General features: G+C 47.4%; 1 protein-coding gene across 2 annotated transcripts in view; it reads left to right on the forward strand.

Moving 5' to 3' along the window:
- Nucleotides 1–13,902, forward strand: part of PSD2 (pleckstrin and Sec7 domain containing 2) — a 90,572-nt gene that overhangs the window by 28,790 nt on the left and 47,880 nt on the right. For both annotated transcript variants that reach the window (XM_014959670.1, XM_014959671.1), the window contains exon 2: nucleotides 12,682–12,783. The gene's annotated coding sequence lies outside the window, so the exon portion shown is untranslated. The remainder of the gene's footprint in view (nucleotides 1–12,681; nucleotides 12,784–13,902) is intronic.

Below are 13,902 nucleotides of genomic sequence, written 5' to 3' on the forward strand. Positions count from 1 at the left end.
GCAGCATCACAGCAAAATCACAACATGACAGCAACACCTAAAATGCAGATGTGTTACTATTACTGCCATCAGACCAAGAGAGAAGGAAAGTGGCCACAAAATTATAGTAGCTTCTGGTAGATGTAGGGAATGATTCTGTAGCAGAAGCCTGTGCTTTAATGCTTTTTTGTGAGCACAAGCAGAATGTTAGGCAATCCACTGCTCTCCAGATAACAGCGAGCTGTAAGGAGTGCACCTTGGTGACACTGTCCCTTTAATTTTGCACGCTGTGAAAATCAGAGGTTCCCAGTCTCAGACGTACAAGGTGCAGCTTGCACAGCCGCCTCAGGCTGCGTGCTCCCACAGCACTAACTGCCACTGCCCTGTCCCACTGTGTCACTGGGTCATCCCATGAACCGGGCTAAACAGCCTTCATCTCCTGAAGATTTATTTCTTCTTTACAGCACACTTATTTCTGGCAGGCCCTTCTGGCCTCTCCGTGCATCAGGCCAGGATATAATTAATCAGTTCCCAAAATCATTGTCTGATGCCTAAATGTAAGGATGTCTAAGGGGCAGGAGGAAAGCCCAGAGAACTCCGTACTTTGAAAAAGCCCACTTAGAGGCAAAATGACCTACAGCAGTCTGGTGTAGCGACTCTCCTGTAGCCTTGTCACAAGATCCAGTGCAGGGTGTCTTGCACATTGGGAGATTAGGAGACTCTCTGGATCCAAGAGCAGGTATAATTAAAACAGTGCACTGTCCTGATGCAATTATGTCAACCTAATGGTGCTTTTTGCTCTTATAATTCCCTTGTGGAGAAGAAATGGTATCTATATAGCACCTTTACATGAGTGTAGGAGCATGCCTGTTAGAGCCATACCCCTTCATCAGAAAAATCCCACTCCTATTGGTGTGGTTATCCAGCACATCCATGAAGGGCAGATCAAGCCTCTGCACAGGAGCTGCAAAATGGCTACATCAAATTTTCAGTAGTATTTTCTGGCAAACATGTTCAATTTTCAAAGCAACTCAGCTTCAACTTTTCATGCTGCTTAAGGCATCCGTATTTGGGGAAATCAGTTTCGAAATCATAGAATCACTTTGGGTGGAAAAGACCTTCAAGATCATAGAGTCCAACCATTTTGGTCAAGTTGGAAAGTGTCGTTCTTGGGGCCTCATGCCAGAAGCTGTTCCAAAATGGAGAAATTTACCTAGAAAATCTCATTCTTTCTAAGTTACCTGTTTTCTGAGAAAGAAAGCACAGCAGTGAGAACTGGATCTTCTTTGAGAAGGCTGTGGGAAGCAAAAAGAAGACTTGTGTTCCTCGCACATTACCTGTGTGGTAAAAGCAGAAGCGTGTGCCGAGAGCTGCGTACAGGGGAAGTGTCCGCAGCACAAACACGGTCATCAGCGCTGGGCAGGACGCTCACTTTCTAAAAATATGTGTCTGCATCATAAACATCAGCAGCTGGAATTGCTGTCCCAGGTTGTGGAGGTCTGGGCAGTGAACACCAGAGTGCCATTTAGTCATTGTAACATGGGTATCTAATACAGATCAGATGCAGCCTTTCTGCTGACTCTGAAGAGAGCCTGGGGGCTGAGTTCAGCTGGAGATGTCTACATTTGGGTGAGATGAATCACACTCATAGTGCTTTAACATGTGTTCAAGCAAGTTCTGGCCTAGTCAAGTTCTGACTAGCATCTCCTGATGCCTTGTTAAAGGTAATAATAACTTTACCACATCCTAACAGAGCAGTGGAATCCTGCTTTTTTTTTAGTGGCTTCATCCCAGTTTGTAAGTTCTGGAAATAAATATGCAATTATCTTTTCAGTTATTTCATTGGCTCTCTGTACCCTGCAGACTGTAGTCTGGAAAACTGAGCTAGAGGGGTAGCACATTACTACATAGGTGTGATGGACCAATCACAAATGTAGGTATGTCCCAGATCTTTCTTCCTGAGTGAAAGATCCAGGGAAAAAGAAGAGAGGGTGATCATGCCACCTGCAGAACATACACTTTTACCAGCTAACAGTATGAGCATGATTCCAACATGCAAGAACTATCAGGTCCTCACACCTCCTTGGTGCTCTACAACCAATAGACAGTTTTCAGAAGTTCAGTGGTCAACTGTTTTCTTTGGAAAAGGAGGATTTACTTAACCAACGCTTCCTTTGTAGGAATGTTTCTTGCAGTTTTAAAGGGAATTTTTTGTCTAAGCCAAAGAGAAAATGGTGGGTTGCAGAACTAATGAGTTTGTTCACTAGTATTCACCAGGAAAAAGACTGATGTTCACTCCTGATCTGAGAGGAGATGGTTTTCCTCAGGCAGTGTCCTGCCTCTTTTCCTGCTGTCTCCAGTTTGCCTCACAATGTCTTGATTTGGTCCCGATGATGTACTAAAATCCCTTCATATTAGATCTTATTTTCTCAGGCTGTTCCTTAGAGCTTTATGCCCAAGCAGAGCTGCTGACTTCAGTGGAAATGTCACATTTCATGCCCTGACACCATGTAATCCTAGGCAGTGAGGTTCCAGCTCTTTTGCCTGTCAGCAAATCTTGGCTGGGTATGTGTTCTCCAGCCAAATAAGTGCATGTTGATCTGATTGGGGTGGGAGAAGTGAGGGAAGATATTCTTACTTTTCTTCACAGAGATGAAAATAGAAAATCCCTACCAGTGTGAGAGTTACCCAACTGTTTCCCTCACTGATGGGCTTGGTTGTCTCACCTTAGGTCCAAAGTGGACACTGGGTGATCCCACTTCAGGCTTTGCTTGCTGAAGTCAGTTGGAGGGCTTAGTCCTATCTGGAAAATGTCCTGGCCTCCTCCAGCAGTCTTTTCTAGACTTGATGCCTTCAGGGCCTGAATATCTTAAGCAGTGAGGATATGCGTTAACCTCATCATGGATGCCTTGGTACCAATGCTCTTGGTTTGGAGACCAGCTGGAAATGCCAAGTTGGTCGGTTTGACATGGTGGCAGTCAGTAGCATCAAAGAGTCTTGAGCCAGTTATCTGTCTACATGGGAGTCTGAAGGACACAGGGCCCAAAGTGGTGTGCTTCTATGGCCTGAAAGCGCAGAGCAGTGTTGGCAAGAGGAAAACACGCCTGACTGATAGAGCTGGGATAACCCTTTGGAGGCCAGCCTGAGTCTCTGCTAGACAAAACAAGGACTGTTCCTTTCTGCCAAGGGAGTCTACTAGTTCCCCTCCTCATAAAGAAGAGGCTGAAGGGTATTCCTTTTTCTCTGGAGATGGTCCAGGATGGAAAAGGAGACCTGTAATATATATAATGTATATATGTATATGTCTGTAAATGTATATAAAGACATCCCCAATGCTCGTTGTTCTCTTCCTCAAAGGAGGATCCTCTTCTTGGTCCTCCAGCTTCTAGAGTGTCTGTTCCATTGACACTAATGCCATCAGGTTGTTCCTGGTGGTTCTCTATGGATGAAAGAATGCAAGTTCTGCCTGCATGAATATAGACTGATGTACACTACGTGGACAGAAGGGCGATTTCATGCTGTCACCGACAAGTAAGGAGTTATCTGGTGTTGCAGGGTACTGCATGTCAGCTTTGGACACCAGCAACTTGGAGAATGTGTCTCTAACGTTAATGCCCACAAAAGTCTGATTGCTCTCTTCTAGCTCTCCCAACAGATTTGGGAGATGCTAAGAGATGCTCAGGAAGATCTTGTTCACTGCAGTGCTCTCCAGATCACATTGAGTTCCCAAGGAGCCCAGAACTGATGGCCAGCCATCTCTGCAAGTTTCTGTGCGTCTGAACTCATAGTGCTGCTGGATTCCGTGCCCCTTCGGCTGGAGTACTTTTGTCTTCAAACAGCTTGTCTACCAACTTCTTTGGACAGAGCATCTCTGTAAAGATCTAGTGTGTTACTAGTCCTCTATCAGGAAAGGATTTCTTCTGTATCTCCAAATGAGAATTTTATTGATGTGTTGGAGAGTGAAGGGAAGTTTACCTCCCTCTCAAATCTCCAGTTCATTCTGCAATACTGGTCTCCATCACGCTGGATTTTTCTCCTAGTGGACAAGCAGGATGGACTTGCCTGCTGCCTTCTGAAATCTTGCTAAGGTCTTGCAGCAACTTGTTGCATAGGTTTAGTGCAGATGGCATGGCAGGAATTTCCTTTTCTAGGGTCTGAGTAAGCTGCAAGCCCTGTTTTATTATTTTGGATACTGGGAGAATATGGGGAGAGAGGATCAAAGCAAAGGGAGGAAAAAAAAGAGGAAGAAGACTTTCCATTTATGGGTTATGAGAAGCAGATACAGCTCCTGTGGACTTTTATAGAAGGTAGCCCTGACTGTGGGGAAAGCTGGGTTTTAATTAATTCAGTGACAATGCTGCATAGAACTGAGTAGAAAGGCCACATAAGCAGCCCTTTTTTATAATACAACCCACAGACAGCCAGGACAGAAGCCCAGTTTACAGGCATCTAAACTATAAATCTCCCCCTCAAGAGGAAGTAAGCACCAGAGCAAACAGGCAGAGGAGAGGATGGAGCCAGCTCTGAGCTGAGCTAAGAAACCCCGCTGTTCACAGCCAAAGAGGGATGAGGTTTGTCTGGAAGCACCCTTTGAAAACTCCTGTCTTGAACAACATGGACTGCTTATGAGCTGTTTGTTCTCCACTAATGTAGGGTTTGAGGCACTGGGACCCACCTGCTGCCCAGATAGGCACCCTGCTCTCGAGCTCTTTTCTGAGCTGTGGGAGCTACCTGAAGATGGTGTGCCAGGGCACAGAAAGCCTCTGTCCCTTTTCCCCTGGCTTTTCTGCCATACCAGGGAACGGGTTGTAGGGATCCTGCACATGCAGGAGTCTCACAGTGTCCCTGTGACATACCTTTACAGCTGCAGGCTTTACATCTGCCTTGAGATCCTGCAGCAAACAACCACCTTGGCCAGTTCCACTTAGTTGGGAGCATCATCTTGGGGAGGCAGGAATGACAGCCCTATGGGAGTTGACCGTCTCCTTCCCCCATGGTGCAGTGAAAATTTGCCCTCCTTTTCTGTTCCCTCTATGGAGGGTCCTGCTTCTCTCTGAGTCACAGGAGGATTCCTGTGGTTTGCAGTGGTTTTCTGCAGGTGGAGCGCACAGGAAGCCCTGCAAGGTCTCCAAGAGGCTCAAGGCTTGTTCCTGCAGGAGCGGGGATCTAAGGATCTAAGACCCTACTGTCTGCACTGTCACTGACAGGATCTTTCTCCTCCTGTAGACAAACCTGTAAGCCCTGGATAGGGTTTTAAAGGAGTCTTTTCCAGGAAGATGCTGTCTAGGATAGAGGGACATTTAAGTCCACGTTCATCAGTCTCCTGGATCTTCCCTCTCAAGCTCACACTTCTTCTGGAAAGCACATAAGCCCGCTGCCCTTATGCTTTGGCCCATTTTTTGTAGAAACTTAAGCAACTCCTTCCACCTCACCAAACGATGCTGCAGTCCAGGCTTTCGCCGACATAAGCCTGAGACAGTGACTTTCTTTGGGACTAGAATGTTTCTCTTATGTGGAAAGGCTGAGGGACTTGTGTCTTTTTAGTCTGGAGAAGAGGCGGCTAAGGGGGGAACTTATCAATGCTTATAAATACTTAAAGGGAGGGTTTTGGAGGATGGGGCCAGTCTTTTTTCAGTGATGCCCAGTGACAGGACAAGAGGTAACGGGCACAAACTTGAACATAGGAACTTCCATCTAAACATGTGGAGAAACTTATTTACTGTGAGGGTGGCAGAGCCCTGGAACAAGTTGCCTAGAGAGGTGGTGAAGTCTCCATCTCTGGAGACATTCAAAACCCACCTGGACATGTTCCTGTGCAACCTGCTCTGGGTGGACCTGCTCTGGCAGGAGGTTGGACTGGGTGATCTCCAGAGGTCCCTTCCAACCCCAGATCATTCTGTGATTCTGTTTCCCCTGTGAAAATAACAGTCAGGTTTGCATGATGCATGCACAGGGCTAGGGGAAGGCTCAGTGTACAAAGTGCTGCATAGCCAAGGTGTCAGTACAAGGAAAGGAATACATGAAAAATACTAAGTATATTGTTTTATTTTCCCCCTATGAGTAACTGCAAAAGACTGCAAACAGGAAAGCTGTAAAGGATTTTAAGACTCAGTTTTATTGTTTTCTATAAGCAAAAAACTGCCATTGTTTCCCCAAGATGAAGTTTTGCTGGAGTCATTTGTATCTGAATGTGTACTAATTGCTCTAATAAAAATTCAAAATAAGGAGCTGTAGAATTCGGCTTCAAGAAAAAGTATGTTCTATGCACAGTGATTTCTGATTACCCAAAGGCTCTTTTTTTAGCATGTAGCTGGTTTATTTTAGTCTGTGGGATATGTTTTATCCACAGCCTCTTACATTGGAAGCAAAGGATATAGGACCTGCAGTTTAAACTGTCAGTGATGGATGAAAACCACTGGGACAGCATGTTGCCCATGAGCAATGACCGTCAGTACCACAGGGGCTCTATAAAGCATACCACTAGCAGCAGTGATTGCTCATATTTCCTTGTTAAACCACGTTTTCTTTCAACCCAGGTGAGTGCTGGCATGCAGTGACATCCAGCCAGGAGAAACTGGCTCTGGCACGGGCAGGTTGGCACTAGTGACTCTGGCAGGTGGCTCCTTGAAGCCTGGTTTGGGGCTCCCACAGCACTACATTGGTCCTTATCCACCTGAAGTCCCTCCCAGACAAGGCTTGGGGATGTTGGTTGGAGTGGAGAGTACACACACCTGGCCCCCATGGTGAGTGTCCAGTCCATACCTGTCTGGACCACATCTCTTACTCCTTCCAGCCCTCCTCTTCCCAGGCACAGAGAACTGCTCTTCTACCAAGTTTCCAGAAGTAAGAGAACTACAAGGTTGAATGATTTGCTTTGTCTCAGAAGGCTGTTGCAAATCAAGGAATTGAAGGATGGGATGAGTTTCTATAGTCACAAGCTGAGGCTGTAACAAAAACTGCCAGCACCCCAGGCAGATGCATCCCATCTGGATTTTCAGAAGGAAGAGCATCTTCAAGGACCTGTGGACACAGCACCACCTGAACCAGGACACTGTGTGGGCTATGAGCAGTTGCACACATCAGCTCTTAGTTGTTACACAGGATGGGTAATATAGTCACAGGTGCCTTCCACTAGATGTTGAAGGACCTCTTCTGGTGGGTCCAACTGGTGCTGGGAGCACAGTGAAGGGCTTTACGGAGTAATGTTGAAGGCAGAGCAGCGTAAGGTTGGTCAGAGCAACAGTAAGTTGAGAACAGAGCAGGGAAGTACTATGATCCTCAAGCTCTGCTCACTTTCCTCTTTATCCTGCCTTGAAATAGCACCTTTGAAATAATCAGAGTCTGGCTGAGACCCTAGGTCTGTTCCTGAGACCCTAGTGTTCAGCAGAGAGCTTAAAGGTGAGCTAGAACTTGGTGTCATGAGGGAGAGAGTCATGTACAGAATAGAGGTCATCAGTTTGGTGCTGTATTAATCTTTGATGTGCCTACATCTTGAGTTCACTATGCAGTTCTGTTTTCCTCATCTCCAGACTGTAATAGAGGGACAAAAGTAATAGAGAAAATCCAGAGAAAGGTCAAAAGGCCCAGGGTGGTGGACAAGGCATCTTATGAGAAGGCTAAAAAGGCAGGAACTTCAATCTGGAGAGGAGAGGCTGAGAGGTGATATGATTGAGGTCTTCTAAATCATAGAAAAATAAGCTTCCGTCCTATGGGAGAAATAAATGAGGATTTTCACAACAAGAATGGTAAAAGCTTCTTATTTTCAGCTGTGTTGAAAGTGCAGAGGTCAAAGCAGAGACATAAGAGGGAGATGTACTTCAAAAGGAAAAACTATGGCTATCATCTCTCCATCTCTCTATGGGTGTGCCTCCTCAAAGAAACCTTGTTGTGCCCATGCACACACCCTCTGCCCAGGGTACTGTGTTACACCTGTATTTTGTAAATTTGTTGGTGAGCTGGGCCATAAAAGCACATCCATTCCCATTCACCAGCCACATTATGGATGGGCCAAGAGCATGTATATCAAATTTAGCTGTATGGCACATTTTGTTGCTTCTCAGAGGGGATGGGAACTCAGAGCATGTGGTTTATCAGAGCAGAGGCTGTTAGTATAGATTCTTTAGCACAAGGAGCTCAAGGACTTTCTCCAACAAGAGTGACCAAGGGAATTTTTAAACTCTTATGAAACCCAATCCAGATGCTCAAAAACATCATTAGTGTTTCCCTCTCTTAGAAAAGCAGAATGCAATCATAGCAGGTTGGCTGTAAGGCAGAGACAAGTCCCAGCTGTAGCTCTGTGTGTCAGTGGTGGCTGTGTGTCTGCATGGCACGGTTTGCATCAAGGGAAAGGGCCAAGCAGGAAATATCTGCCTGTTGTGTCTTTCTGAATTCTGCTGAAGAACCCTTCCCACTGTGAAAGCTGACACTTAAAATTGCTTTTCACTCTTGCAAAAAGACGATGGAAGGTGTCTTTCAGAAACCAACATCTTGAGAAATCTGTGGCCGCTTGGCAAGGGCATGGGCAGCACCATGAGGCAGAACTGAGCCTGGTCTGGAGTACCCCCAAGCATTGGTATGGGCTGAGGACTGACAGCTGCGGTAGCTGCTCTGCTGAAAATCATCAAAACAGCAGTGTACAATGCAGGTCAAGTGCTTACAGGGCTGGGTTAGAAAGGGTGCAGCCAGCAGCTTATGGCAAGAGAGTCTTCCCCTCTATCCAGGGCTTGAGAGACCACATCCAGACATCGTATCTTGTATTAGACCTCCAAGTACAAGAAATTTACAAACTGAAGCTGGTCATGGCTCCACATGTGCCTCCAGGTGTCAGCATGGGCCAAGGGACTGGTGGCACCTGAGTGGTAGCACAGACATCTTCTGACTTTCATGACAGCCTTAACGTCCATACATCAGGAGAAAATGTGGGCCAAGCTGCCGCTGTGTCCCCCAGCCTGCTTTGAGTGCACACAGAGGAACTGATGCATCCCTGCTAGCACCAGGACCTCCCAACATCCCTTCCTGGCACTGCCACGACCTTAGACCTTGGTGAAGCATGGTGATGTTCTGGATGAGGTCTTCTACAATTTTGCTGAAAAACTCAGAAGGATCAGCCCCCTTCTGCCCTAAATCTTCCAAACTTGCAGGTTGCATAATAAGCAGGTGCAAGGTCCCAGGAGACTCCTTCCCCTGGGGTCTGCGCCTCAGCATATCTCAGAGCACGCAGCCTGCCATGCTATCTCTTCCCCTTCCTGACACCTCCTCTTTCTCTCTGGACTTGACTCTGAGGTTGTCAGATTAGCCTGGGATCTGCTCGCTTTCTTCTTCACCTCCAGCACCATGGGAGCTACATGAGAATGTGCCCTCATCCATGTCATCCATGTGCCTCCCACTCACCCCCTGGACATCCTTGAAGTGCCAGGGTGAAGACAAAGCCCTCACTAAGGAGCCACTGCCCAATCTCCACCAAGCCTGAGGGAACAGGATGAGGAGCAACAAGGCAAAGCAAGGCTGCAGCACGAAGCAGCCCAGCTCGGCATGAGCTTGAGGAAAAGCTCATGCTCCACTAAGCAGCAGGATTCTTCTCCAAGCCTTCCTGTGTTCCAGCAGCCAAGTGGTTACACAAAACTGAAGTGGGAGCCTTTCCAGTTCCTAACGCAGGGAAGAAAATGAAAAATAAATCATTTCCCACCAACCATTCAGCTTCAACAAAAGCTGGGAGACTTCCAGAGCCAGTCCCTGAAAGAACTGCTGTGTGGTTTCCAACCCCTCACACAATCAGGGCAAACTTTTCTGCATCTCTGCCCAGCCTCTTCAGGTCGGGTGCTTTCCTGCACTGGATGCCAGCCTGGCTTCACTGGCACCCCACTGCAAATCCAGCCATCATCCCAAAGGAGACAAGGGGGCATTTCTGCTCTCCTTCCCACCCTGACCACCCCTGACCCATCGTCTTGTGGTTTAGGGGCCATGCAGGACCCCAGGGTCAGAGCCAGGCTGGAGCAGGCAAGTTGGTGGCTCTCCTGCATCACTATCCTGAGGAACTGGGTACATGATGTGGTGGGCTGGTGTTGTCAAGATTCTGATAAATGAAGCTAATAACAGTTAGCTTGCTTGGATCTGGCCTGCAAGAAATGGCAGAGGGCCACAGGGAATGGGATTCTGCATCCCTCCTACCTCTCTCCCATCTTGCGGTGAAAGCACCAAGCCCCAGCACAGGGGAGAAGATGGAAAGAGTATGGTTAGCACTGGATCATGGATGTGTTAGCTTCCCTTAGCCTTTCCTACAGCAGCAATAGCCTCTGTCCAGCATGAATCCATGTTGTTCTGCTTATGTTGGCTTTACAGGGCTGGTCTCATTCAAATCATGGAACTGAAGCTTAACAACTGTCTACAACTCAACAGGGCCACAGTAGCCATCGGTGTGCACAGTCTTGGTCAGGATAGCCTTGTCCTTGATAGGATATGGGGTAATGGCTTTAAACTGGAAGACGGTAGATTTAGATTAGATGTAAGGAAGAAATTCTTCATTATAAGGTTGGTGAGGCACTGGAGCAGTTGTCCAGAGAAGCTGTGGATGTCCCATCCCTGGAGGTGTTCAAGGCTGGGTTGGATGAGGCTTTAAGCAACCTGGTCTAGTTGGAGGTGTCCCTGCCCAGGGCAGGGGGGCGGACTCGATGATCTTTAGGGTCCCTTCCAACCCAAACCGTTGTATGAATCTATGATTCTATGACAAATGCCAGGTCATGCTCTTTTCTTGGCAGATTCTTTTTTTATATGCTAACCCATGTTAAATTTGCTGGAGGCTGGGGGCAGTGGATGTGCAGGGGATGCCCACCCACAGGACCTAGGGAAGCAGCAGTCACTGAGTCTCCATGGGATCTCTGAATAACAGCCCCACTCCACCCCTTCTGCTGCCACTGCAGTGTGTTCTCTCCCAACGGCTTGGTTGAAGCTGTGGCTGCTTTGGGCTGAGCTGCACCTTGGTGCTTTCTCAGAGCTTCCACCTTTGGACTCTGTCCAGCATTGGTAACCTTGCAGCTATTCGCTGGTGGCAAATGTGGTCAGTTGCAACCAGCTGCTCCACCGTTGGTTGTCTTCTTTTGAATCCAAGCTGTGGCATCACAGCCTGTCTCCTCTTCCTTTTGCTCATGTACCTACCCTACACAGGTGGGGAAGGTCACAGTATACAGATGATCCCTACCACATATGGTTGTCTCATGGGGTTGTAGAGAGGGAGAGACCCTCTGCAGCTAATGGGGGACACACTGTCCAGGCTGCACAGTGGAGTGCGGCAGGAGTCAGTTGCATGACTTCAGTATAAGGCATCACCATGAGCAGCTGGGAAGGGAGTCACAGCCCAACCTGCCAGTTCTTATGGAGCTTCTGGGAAGTCTCAGCCACCCATAACCTGGGTGAGCTTCACATGAATGTCACCGCAAGCATAAATAAAGTAGATCGACCTGTTGGGTAATTTGTCATGGGTTGACATACACTCAGCTTGCCTGCAGACTTCAGGTGCACATGACAGCATCTATGCATGTGTGTGTGTTCAATGGAGTATGGATCCAACAGGAGGCATACAAATCTCAGGGGGGTGGGGAGGATGTGAGAGGCCTGGATCTCTCTTCCTGGCTCCGCTCAGATCGGTGCAGTGGAAGATGGGAGCTGATGGCTCAGCATTAGTCTGTGCATGCACCCTCCCAGGGCTTCCCCAGTGCCTCTCCTCCAGCAGGAACCCAGGCCAAGAAAGAGCATTCCTAAGAGTTTAGCTATTGACTTCTGAGCACTTTTTCCACACCAGAAAGGTCCCAGTTAGACTTCACAGAGGGTAAAACAGAGTAGGCATAATATAGTAGTTTATACATAGCAACAGAAACTTTTTTTTTTTTTTTTTAATATTAATAACATAAGTTGGTTAAAACTAGGAGGGATGCATCGGACATTGCACTTGCTAATGTTTGCCAGTATTTCTTACTCAGGCCTGTCTTCTAACCACATTTAGCTTCCTGTTTTCTGGTTGCATATAGCTGTGCCAAGCTTTAACTATTTGACTGGAATTTAGCTTGGGTGGTGTCTGGTTCCTGCTGGAGTTTTTGGATGGATGGAAGGGAGGTAGGGAATTTCAGCCCAAACCCTTTGGCTGGTTTTAAAAAATTGGACTCAAAAAAAGCCACATTATTCATCTCACATTAAGAAAAAGGTCAGCAAAGCTTTGCCAGAAAGGTTACTTCAAAGATTTGAGCATGGGGTCTGTGTTGCATGTCCGTATCATGGCTTTGCTGTGGGAAAGTAAAAATTTGGCCCATGTTAGGTTTTCAGTATTACTGGAGATTACACTGTTGTCATGCTTGGGAGAGTCTTGGTGGGTTTGCAGGTTAATTCTTTGAAGATGCTGCATTGGCTTGGCCCTGCTGTTGGTGCATGGAAAGACCAAGTGCCTGGGGCTGATCTTCTGTTCTGGATTTGATAGGAAAGAGATTTACAGATCTTTCCTTTTCATTTGGGATGGAAGAAGAACAAGCAAGAGGAGTCTTGGCCCACGTGTGCAAACCTGAAAAACATCCCAGGGGCTTTTTTGACCTCCCTTGCAAGGGCTTACCTCCTGTGGGTGGGATGCTGGGCCTCAGGAGTCTGATATGCTGTTGTCCTGGGAAGATCAGTGGGGTTCTCTGTGCCCTGGGTCTCACTTTCTCTGGTCCCTTGTTACAGGCAGGGATCGGGCATCTGTCGGAAGCACCTGGCTGCACCTAGTGCAATAGGTGCAGGGATGCTGCGTGCTCTGTGACAGCGGGGGATGCGCCAGGAGAAGAGGTAAAACTGCCAGCATTGCCGTGAGGAGGGACCTGCCCCATCTCACGACCGTGGCCTGTGGCATGGGGTTCCCCTCGGGATCTGTCCTGTCAGACAGCAGCCCAGCATGTACTTGTGTGGATCCGTCCACATTCAGGCCACAGAAGGGGGCTTGGGGTTGAATCCCACCTCCTCCCTTGCTCCTTGCCCATGTGCAGAGGAATCTGCAGCAGGGGGGAAGGCTGCTGACATCTCCATGACCTCCACAAGGTGAAGGATTGTAAGAGCAGAGGCAGCTGCAGCCCAACACCTCTTTTTACCAAGAAATAGTAGAGCCCTGCACTAGGCAAGCAATTAATGATTTTACTGCTAATAAGAGTTGCAGCTCAGCAAGTCAGAGCACTCAGAGGCCATTGGTGACATCTGGACACCCTCACGCCTTCTCAGAGGTGATGTGTAATCCCTGGTTTACAGAGAGGGAAGCCAAGGCAGAGAGTTTAAATGACCTGCTTGAGACGTGAGGTAGGAAGAGAATTAGGGGGAGAACCCACAGGTCCCATCTGTCTGCTGTAATTGATTAGCCATGCTTCCTGTGCAGGTGAAGACAAATATTGTTTTAAAACAAAATCAGTTGTTATCAGGCCTTGGTCTGAGCCCAACAGCAAAACTCCTGATTCCAGAAGAGATAATTTCTGGTGGCAACATGGTCACTTGACTGTAGGAATTACAATGGAGAAAAGCTTGCACAGCACTGTGGGGCTACAGCCCATGGCTCAGAATGGTGCTTGCAAGACTGGCAGACTTTGCATCAACAGAGAGAAATGTTCACCAAGGAGGTACCTTTTTATCAAAAAGCCACCTGTCTCATTTGGTGCAACACAGCATCCTTCCCTTGCCCTACAGAGAAAGCATCCCAGGGTATATCCAATAAAGACACTTTTGCCAAAGTCTTAACTGGCAACTTATGATGCCCTTCAGTAGTACTTGTGTGTCAGGAAAAGTGTTACTCAGGCAGGCAAGATGCTCTGCAGAAACTAAAAGTTAGCAGGGAGAATCACACAGGTTGGTGTATCAGAAACACTTAGAAGTGTTAAAAAAAAAAAAAAAAAAAAAAAAAAAACACAAACACCCTCCTTTTTC

This window comes from Calidris pugnax, unplaced genomic scaffold (genome assembly GCF_001431845.1).
Source record: "Calidris pugnax isolate Ruff unplaced genomic scaffold, ASM143184v1 scaffold418, whole genome shotgun sequence".
In the NCBI taxonomy this organism is placed as follows: Eukaryota; Metazoa; Chordata; class Aves; order Charadriiformes; family Scolopacidae; genus Calidris; species Calidris pugnax.